A 10,861-nucleotide genomic window follows, 5' to 3' on the forward strand; every position below is an offset into this window, starting at 1 on the left:
GACTGTTTGCTCTTGCAATGGCCTGGATAACTGTGAATTTGCACAGGAATGCTTACAGGCCTTATGCCAATTATAGGCTATATATGTCGGTCTATCCTAAAACAAAAATTGGATTCAGATTCAATTTCAAATTGTGAGTCTGCAAGATCTTTCCAACATTTGTCAAATATTACCAACACATAAAAACTAGCTAAAATAAAACTTACAAAATATTTGAATAGATAAAGTTGAAAATGTAATCCTCCTATTATTAAGTTAATGTAACAAAAGACTACGGTGTAAATATTAACCCTAACACAACACTTTGAATCTTGTTGTTACAGAGAAATGCAATATAAATAAACTTGCCTTGCCTTGGCATAAAATTAATTCAATTCAATTCAATTTTAATTATATAGCGCCAAATCATGAAACATGTCATCTCAAGGCACTTTACAAAGTCAAGTTCAATCATATTATACAGATTGGGTCAGATTATACAGATTGGTCAAAAATGGAACTAAAGTGGAAGTTCAACTGAAGAAACTCTGCTTACTTCCATCCAATTGGAGGCCGGTCCGCTTCTGTCACATCCAATCTGCTCCGGGCCACACCTCCACGAAGTCCAATCAGCATCCAGCGTTCTACTTAAAAGCTGCTCCATATCATCCCTCAGCCTGCTTCTCAGCAATTGCGAGAAGACTGATCATGTCGGACTTCGATTCGGATGACCCTCAACCCACCTCCATCCCCTTCTCCACCATAGTAGCAAGCTCTACCAGGCTTCGTCAATGCACCTTCATCCTCGTTCCTAACAGACTGCTGTTCCTCCTGGACTCTCCGGAGTTTTTCACCAACTCCCTCGGTCCGGCAGAGACCGCCATGTTGAGCCCGGTTCTGCCAGAGGTTTCTTCCCAAAGGGGAGTTTTTCCTCTCCACAGTCGCTTCATGCTTGCTCAGCATGGACAGCTCTCAATCTAAGTTATCCTAGCGGGACCAGCTAAAGCTATCGCCTCTCAACCAACTCTTGGACTACCTACTTTATCTATCTCCACTCCACCACCAGTTTCAGACCCGGGGGAAATATCCCTACTCTCATACATCTGTTATGTATATTAAAATATAAATCAACATTCATGTTTCCTGCCGAGGTCTGAGCGCCAAACTGAATTTGTATCAATAAAACTCTTCTAATTGATTCCCTTTTTCTCTGTGAGTTTTTCAGATTGAAATGTCCTATATAAGGAAACCAGTTGATTGCATCAAAGTCCCGACAAGCAGCATTCACTATTACATTTTATAGGAGCATTCTTTTTATTTTAATAATTCAATAATTTCTTTTAAAATGTGCAATGTTTGTGTTCCTTTAAAAAGTTAATGCAGTCTATTTTCAGTTCCCCCTTGATTGCGTATGTCATTCCTAAAATTGTTCATAGATCAGAATCAGAATCAAGTTTATTGCCAAGTAGGTTTCCACTTAAAAGGAATTTTACGTGGTGTTGATGGTGCAGACAAAATAGATATATATACAGAATCTATAGCTATGTACACAGTAGACTGTGCGTTAATGTAACGCAGAAGGTCTTGAGATGCTACGTTGCTGTAGCTTGCAGGTCCTGAACGGGGAAGGGAGAGCGGTAGTGTCAAGTGTTTCTGGGCCTTGTTGATAAGGCTGGTAGTGGATGGGAAGAAACTGTTGTTGTGGCGTGAGGTTTTGGTCCTGATGGACCGCAGCCTCCTGCCAGAGGGAAGTGTCTGAAATAGTTTGTGACTGGGGTGTGAGGGATCAGCCACAATCTTCCCTGCACGCCTCAGAGTCCTGGAGGCGTACAGGTCCTGGAGAGATGGAATATTGCAGCCAATCACTTTCTAAGCAGACCGGATGACACACTGCAGTCTGCCCTGGTCCTTGGCGGTGGCACCAGCATACCAGATAGTGATGGAGGAGGAAGGACTCAATGATGGAGGAGTAGAACTGCACCATCATTGTCCTTGGCAGGTTGATCATTGATGGCTTATGCTTATAATGCTATTGCGCATATTGCTTATGTCGCACTGACTAATTCAAATTGCCAAGTGTTAAGATATTAAATCAGAAAAACTGGATTAGATCGACAACACTGTTAATACCTAAAAACATAGAAACAAAAACTTTAAGCACCTACACAGAGATGTAATGTAAAATCATAAAATTTACTTTGCAGTTGATAGAAAAGGATTTTGAAGTGTTGTTTGTACTTGTGCCTCTGATCAATATATTCCAGAAACAGAATTTTGGTCCTATCCCCACAGATGGCTGTAAATGAAAAGATGCTAAAGTTAACAGAAGTTTGCACTGGATTTGAACTGAAACACATTAATTGCACTACTATTTTCAATTCAAAATGCTTTGAAGTCTCCAGAGACATAACTATCTAAAAAGTTCTGGTAAATGAACATATCATTTCTCCTTACCAGAGCCTTTTTCAGAAGTGAATTGAAGGTAACATGGTGATTGCTTCCTGGATAAGGTTCCTACAGTTCAAATGTGCTTTTGATGAAAAAACATTCTGGGCTAATGGACAAAATACATCATGGGATATGCTCCTCTAGTCATGTTTAACAACATAGCTACCGTAATTTTCGGACTAAAAGGTGCTCTAAAAATCTTTACATTTTCTCAAAAATTGATGGTGCACCTTATAATCTGGTGCACCTGTTATATGACTATCATTGTACTTAATGACCAATTTTATGTGGTACAATGCATTCAAAAATTGGTTAAAATGTGTAAGTACGACTTTAGTTGGCAACGAAGCCGCTCTACTCAGTGGATATTTGGAGCATTACGGTACACTGTGTCACTACCTCATCAGACACCTGAGCAGTCTACAAGACTGCCTGACTGTAATGTCTAAACTAGAAGTGCATTCATGTAACGCAAGCACACTGAGTACGCACTAGCAACAATAAACCAAGTAAGTTAATTCAATATAAAAGTTATGTTTATTTTGGCCTTATGCTACAAACAGGGCAGTATAGTCCAACTACTCTGTCACTGTCCCTGACAGAGACGGGTAGCTATATATGGGGGAGGGGCGGAATGTCATTACACACGTGGGAAGAATATAATATCATATAATCCAGTGCATTTTATATATGGACATAGACACGTTAATTCACAGTGCGCCTTATAATCTGTAAAATAGGGTAATAATATAACTAAGGTGGTTGAAGGTATATAAAGATAAAAAGCGCAAACAAATTTGCATCATCAGAAATGATAAAATATATGATAGCTGTTTAATGTAGGTAAATCAAATCCAAACAGAAGCAGAATTTAATTCCAGTTTACCATGATATTCCATTAATGAAATATTTGATAAACAGACGACAATAATTTATACATTACCATACAACAGCCAAAAGGTGAGCAAAGTCGCTCACACACACACACACACACACACACACACACACACACACACACACACACACACACACACACACACGCGCACTTACGCACGCACGAACACACACACACACACACACACGCACACACACACACACACACACACACACACAGACTCATGGAAGAAGTAAAATATAATAACAATTAACATCTGAGAACATGGAAGAAACAAACAGCACATAAATATTTCCAAATGTCAGACCTTGACAATGCTAACTGAAAAGAAAAGTTTGGACTTAAAAAGTACTAGGTCTACAATAGTGTGTAAAATGTGGGATAGCTTGTTCCACAACAGTTTTTTTTAAACTCACCTAACGCTTTGTACTCTAAGGAGGATTGATTTAACCGGGGATGGGCTAAATGCAGAGAAATCCAGAGGGAGTGTTGGCCTAGTGGTTAAAGCAGTGCGCTTGCACTCAGAGAAGGATACAAGTACCCAGTTCAATCCCCAGCGCCTGCACTCTGGGTCCCTGAGCAAGACCCTTAACACCAGATTGCTCCCCGGCCGCCGCACATGGCAACCCACTGCTCCACAAGGGTGATGGGTTAAAAGCAGAGAACAAATTTCATGGTAATGTATGGTTCAATGTATGTTTCAATGACAATAAAGATGATATTACTATTACTAAATGGGGTAAGGCTGTTCATAGTGTTAAAAACAAATATTGAAATCGTAAACTGAATTCTAAAATTAGCTGAAAGTCAATGAAGAGCTGAAACCTCTAGGTTGATGTGGTTATAATAATAATAATAATAATAATAATAATAATAATAATAATAATAATAATAATAATACACTGGATTTGTAATGCACTTTATATTTATACAAATCCCAAAGTGCTACCTAATAAAACAGGTAAGTGCTAAATAAAAACACATGGAGAGCATGAAAAATAAAAAATTAAAAAAAGAGGGAAACTCACAGACAATAAGTAAAAGGGCTAAGAGTTCAATTAAAAGCTCTCCTAAAAAGGTGGGTTTTAAGCCCACATTTAAAAGCTTCCACAGTCTGTGGGGTCCTCATGTGGTCCAGGAGAACATTCTACAGCCTGGGAGCAGCTGAGCAGAAAGCCAGATCTCCCATTGCTTCGTCCTTGGTGGTTTCAGCAGATATGTTGAGGTAGATCAGAGGGTGCGTGTTGAGGTCTGTAGGGTGAGAAGTTCCATGAGGTATGGTGGGGCATCACTATTGATGCACTCGTGGGTAAGGAGGGAGACCTTGTACTCAATTCTGAGTGGGACAGGAAGCCAGTGAAGTGATTTGAGTATGGGGGTGATGTGGTCATGTTTGCGCACCCTCATCAGGATCCAAGCAGAGCTATTTTGTATGTACTGCAGCTTCTGAAGGCTTTTCTCAGGGATCCCGATGAGGAGCGCATTGCAGTAGTCCAGCCTGGAGGAGACAGAAGCGTGGACAAGACATCCTGGTTATGCAAGAATGTGTTGATTAAAAGACAAGCTGAAGTGTTTTAGAATAGCTGAAGGTGAGCAAGGGAGAGCTTAACACACATACCTAAAAGACATTGGAAAAATTGATTAAAGAACAGCCTTTTTCAGGTCACAATTGTTTGAAATTAGACGATTTAATTCTGAGGAAGAATGGGGTGGAAAATAGATTACATTCAATCTTTATTATTCAGTGCATTCCTGGTTTTATCTCACATAGGCAGTTCAGCAGAGTTTAATTGACACAACATTGTATATAGGGAACTTAACAGTAGCAACCATTAAGCATAAGTATCATTAAACAGATAAATCCCTGCTTGCTAAATGCAACCTATATCAATTCAGGATGACCCCATAAATACCCCCATAATTGTTCAAGTTAGAAATAAGTCACAGCTAGTCCACCACATTAAGTGCTACTGTGAGAGTTCTAGTAGCACCAGAACAACAGGCAATCTAGTAGCAAGGGTCAGTGTCACTGGCTGTGATGGATCTCTCTCGCTCCCTGTCTCTTCTTTAGGTTGTGCTCCTGCTGTCTAGAAACAGACACAAGACACAAACCAAATGTTTGCGTGTTTTGAAACCGGACAGCATCTGCAAAAACACACGCAGGGCAATTTATTGACATGCATAACGTGGTAAGAAACGCAAAATAGCACCCTTGTCCAGTTAACACATTTGCCTCAACGATGCAGTACCGTGTTATGCTTAAATAGCACACACAGTGTTATTCACAAAAACTGCAAATAACTGCGTTCATTATTAGTCTGTCATTATCGAAGGCAGCTGCATTGTGCCACAGCACTGCAATGCACACGGATTGTAGGGAGCTATGAACAACCTTCTCACACTAGAGCCTGTCATGGTTTTTATATGTTTTGCCCACATGCAGACATAATACGGAAGACAGAGTGCAGTTTAAAGATGTTTATTAAATGGTTCAGGTACAGGGATCGCACGGGTGTGGAGATCCGTCGAGGTCTGAACGTCAATGCCTGAGGAACTGTGGGAAGAGGAGGAGAGTGTTTACGAAAGACTAAACCAGATAGAAATTCCAAGAAGCTGAGCCGCTTACCATTTAGTTGAGTGAACCTTAACTAGGGGAAGGTGAGGGAAACTCTGAGGCCAAGTGCTCACCAGGTGGTTAGCAGCTGGAGGGCGGACTGATAGGGAGGCGGCGAGGGATCCGGAGCGAGGTACCACAGACAGGGGAGACAGACGGTTTGACCAGAGGTCAGAGGGAACCAGTAGAATCCTGGGAAGGGAACCTCGAGCCCAGCTGGGTAACATCCAGAGAGTACGACGGGGAATGCCATCTGAGCTTCGGGGATTCTTGGAAGCTGGTTCGTCAAGCGAGACGTCAAGGCGGGTGAGTTATCCAAACACAAAACTACAAGAAAGGCAGGAGATCCAAAATTAGTCAGGTTCCAAAGATACGAAAAACTCACAAGTTCAGGTTTGCAGGATCAGGTCAGAGGCCACGTCATACCACGACTGGGTAAGGCTCTGGCGTCTTCCATCTGTCTGTGCCTTCCTTAAGACGCCAGTATACAGCGCTCTAAATGAGCCGCAGGTGTGGGACTCTGGAGTGAGGAGGCAGGCGTAGGCGCACGGAGGTGGGGCTGATGACTAACTCTATCTCGTACGGACTGGTGAAACGTGGAGCAAGCTTCTTGGCCGATGGATTGGTGAGAACGTCCCTGGAGGATAGCCACACTCGAAACTGAGGGGCTTGTGACCGGTGCTGGTCGGCAAACCTCTTATTCTGTTTTGCGGTGTGGGTGAGAGAAGTGACAGTTGTCCTTCAGGTATCTTGGCAGCGGCGGATGTAGTCGTTGATGGATGAATAGGGTATTTGTAGTTCATCTGTAGGTAGTGGTGGTGGTTGATATCCTAATGAAACTTCAAATGGTGAATGTCCAGTGGCTGATGAGACGTGAGAATTCAGAGCGTACTCATCCCAGGGCAAAAACTTGTTCCACTCTTAGGGAAATGATGAAGTACGACAGCGGAGGGTCGTTTACAATTGCTGGTTCATCCTCTCAGTTTGACCGTTAGTCTGTGGGTGGTAACCGGACATGAGAGTATAGCGGGCACCGAGAGCAGAACAGAAGTGCCGCCAGACCTGGGAGACGAACTGAGGACCCCGGTCAGAGAGGATGTCAGAGAGGATTCCATGCAACTTAAAGACGTGGCGGATTGGTAACTGGGCTGTTTGGAAGGCGTTAGGAAGCTTGTGGAGGGGTATCAGATGACAAGTCTTGGAGAATCTGTCCACCACCGTAAGGACGGTGGACATGCCTTGGGACAGTGGGAGATCAGTAACAAAATCCAATGCAATGTGAGACCATGGGCGTCTAGGAACTGGCAGGGGATTTAATAGTCCAGAGGGGGGCTGATTGGACGGTTTATTTTGTGCGCAGATAGGACAAGCTAAAACATACTCCCGCACATCTTTAGTTCATGATGGCCACCAAAAACGACGAGAAACCTGAGACTGATGGGCGGAAATACTCCAACACAGAACATCGTGCCGAACAGATCTGGGGACGTAGATAAGACCCGTGGGGCCGGTGCCCGGGTCAGGATTGAGTCTCTGTGCTTGAGTAATCCGGTCCTCTAACTCCCACCGTAAGGCTCCCACAGTGCAAGTGGGGGGTAAGATGGGTGCTGGTTCCTTCTCCTGTTCTTGGGGGGCAAACTGTCTTGACAACGCATCAGGCTTGATGTTTCTGGAGCCTGGACGGTAAGTTATGGTTAAGTTAAACCTGAGATAAACAGAGATCAGCGGGCTTGACGGGGATTAAGACGTCAGGCTGACTGCAGGTAAGCGAGGTTCTTGTGGTCGGTCCAAACGATTACGTGCTGCTCGGATCCCTCTAACCAGTGCCGCCACTCCTCTAATGCCATCTTAATGACAAGCAGTTCCCTATCCCCTACGTCATAATGATGATCGGCCGGAGACAGCCGGCGAGAAAAAAAAGCACAGGGGTGAAGTTTATTGTCAGTGTCTGAGTGTTGTGATAAGACTGCACCGACGCTAGTGTCTGACGCGTCTATTTCTAGGGTGAACTGTTTGTTGGGATCAGGATGCACAAGTATGGGTGCCTGAGAAAACCTATGCTTGAGATCCTGAAAAGCTGTTTCGGCTTCAGGACTCCAAAGAAACAGAACCTTAGTGGAGGTGAGTGCATGCAGGGGAGAAGCTATTTGACTGTAGTTTCTGATAAATCCCCTAAAAAAGTTGGCAAAACCAAGAACTCTCTGCAACTACTTTCTAGAATCAGGAGTAGGCCATTCAACTACAGCCCTAATCTTATCCGGGTCAGATCTCACCCGACCGCCCTCTAAAATAAGACCAAGAAACAAGACTGTGCTTTGATGGAATTCACACTTCTCAGCCTTAACGAACTGGCGGTTCTCTAAGAGGCGTTGGAGAACGAGACGGACATGTTGCTGATGCTGATCAGGGTTGCTAGAGTAAATGAGAATGTCATCTAAGTATACAAAAACAAAGTCATTCAAAAAGTCCCATAGGACATCGTTAACTAGGGCTTGGAAAACTGACCGGGCGTTGCAGGGGCCAAACGGCATAAGAAGGTACTCAAAATGCCCCAAAGGGGTCTTAAAAGCGGTCTTCCACTCATCCCCTTGACTAATTCAAACTAAATGGTAAGCATTGCGTAGATCAAGTTTAGTGAAAATGGTGGCATTCTGGACTGGTTCTAATGCAGAGGACAAAGGAGGAAGCGAGTAATTATTTTCAACGTTAATCTGGTTTAACCCCCGGTAATCGATACATGGTCGGAGGGACCCGTCTTTCTTCCCCACAAAGAAAAAACCCACACCTAAAGGGGAGGAAAATGGCCGAATTAATCCCGCCGTTAGAGACTCACCAATATACTTTTCGAGCGCCTGACGTTCAGACCTCGAGATGTTGTACAGTCGGCTGGATGGCAAAGGAGCACCAGGTAGCAGGTCTATGGCGCAGTCATATGGGCGATGCGGAGGAAGAGAGCACGCCCGACTCTTACTAAAAACCTGACAGAGGTCATGATATTGCTTCGATACACGAGACTAGTCTATCTCATTCTCATGTTCGGGGGCAGACGCAGGAGAACGAGAAAAGGGTTGAGCTGAGAGCAAACACCAAGAGTGACAACAGACAAAGATTCAAGCCGGGATTCGGCCCAATTAAACTGTGGGTTATGAATGTTTAACCAAGCCAACCCTAGAACCACCGGTGAACGATTAACAGGAAAAATAAAAAACGATAGTTGTTCTCGGTGATTGCCAGACACTATAATTTCCAGGGGTTCAGTCTGGTGAGTAATAAGAGTAAGTCTCTCTCCGTCTAACGCAGACACCTGGAGGAGTGTGGGAAGCGGCACACTTCTGATGCCGAGATGACTAACCAAAACTGAGTCAATCAAGTTGAAATCGGAACCGGAATCAATAAGAGCAGACGTGTCAAAACTGTCTTGCCCAAAAAAAAATTGTAACCGGCAGACAAAGGCGTGACGGAGACAAACCAGAACGGTTTTTAGGGAACGAACATCTATTTTGGTCCGCCGCCTCCCCCATTACAGGTGACGGACCTGTTCTTTTGGCCGAACAGGGCAACTCTTAACAAAATGGCCCTCACCTCCACAATAAAGGCACTGTTTACCCAAATAGCGTTGTTGTCGCTCCTCATTGGTCAAATGGACACGACCTATCTGGAGGTGAAGGAGGTGGGGCTAATGGACGCTGGGAGTCGGACCCCTGAACTGATGAACCGGTTGACCGTAAGGGTCTCTCGGCGGTGGTACGCCCTCGGTTACGACTACGTAACCGGGTATCCAATCGAATAGCCAAGGCAACCAGGCCCTCAAAAGTGCTGGGTTCTTCGAGTCGGGCCAATTCATCCTCAAGGCTTTCATCTAACGCCTGAAAAAAGACTGCCTTTAATGGCTTAGACTCCCAACCCGCGGCTGCGGCGAATGTACGAAACTCCACAGAGAAATCATAAACACGCCGTCCCCGCTGGTTTAAAGAGAGCAGAGAACGCGATAACTGGACCGGGTCTAGCTCGGAAGAGGAAACCGTTTTAAACTCGGTGACGAATTCAATAAAAGTACACCCGAACGCCTGACAGTCCGAGAACCGGGCTTCAGCCCATCGCAGAGCTCTACCTGTCGAGAGCCAAAGGACGAATGAAATCTTAGACTGGTCAGTGGAAAATGTACGAGGGTAACGGTTGAACACGAGATTACATTGAAAAAGGAAACCCCCGCGGTCGCCGCTCTCCCCCGAGAACTTCTCAGGAGCGGGAGAAGAACTCTCAGAGAGAGGGGTTTGATCGGTGTTTTCAACAGCTGATGCTGCAGGGGGAGGAGTGCCAGGTGCCCGGGCAACAGGCTGAGCGGACGCTGAAGAGTTCGCAGCCATCAGCTGACTAAGCTGAGCGGTGACTTGTTGAAGCTGTTCTTGTGTAGAATTTAGTGCTAAACCTAACCTGTTTAGTTGGTCTTGCTGCACGGCTAACTGCCGACCAATTGTCTCTGCTGGGCTTTGCTGGCCAGAGCCGCCTTCTGTCATGGTTTTTATATGTTTTGCCCACATGCAGACACAATACGGAAGACAGAGTGCAGTTTAAAGATGTTTATTAAATGGTTCAGGTACAGGGATCGCGCGGGTGTGGAGATCTGGAGGAGAGTGTTTTTACGAAAGACTAAACCAGATAGAAATTCCCAGAAGCCAAGCTGCTTACCATTTAGTTGAGCGAATCTAACCGGGGAGGGGAAGGTGAGGGAAACTCTGAGGCCAAGTGCTCACCAGGATAGCGGTGGTTAGCAGCTGGAGGGCGGACTGATGGCAAGGCGGCGAGGGATCCGGAGCGAGCCACGACAGACAGGGGAGACAGACGGCTTGACCAGAGATCAGAGGGAACCAGCAGAATCCAGGGAAGGGAACCTCGAGCCCAGCTGGGTAACATCCGGAGAGTAC

This window comes from Fundulus heteroclitus, unplaced genomic scaffold (genome assembly GCF_011125445.2).
Source record: "Fundulus heteroclitus isolate FHET01 unplaced genomic scaffold, MU-UCD_Fhet_4.1 scaffold_336, whole genome shotgun sequence".
In the NCBI taxonomy this organism is placed as follows: Eukaryota; Metazoa; Chordata; class Actinopteri; order Cyprinodontiformes; family Fundulidae; genus Fundulus; species Fundulus heteroclitus.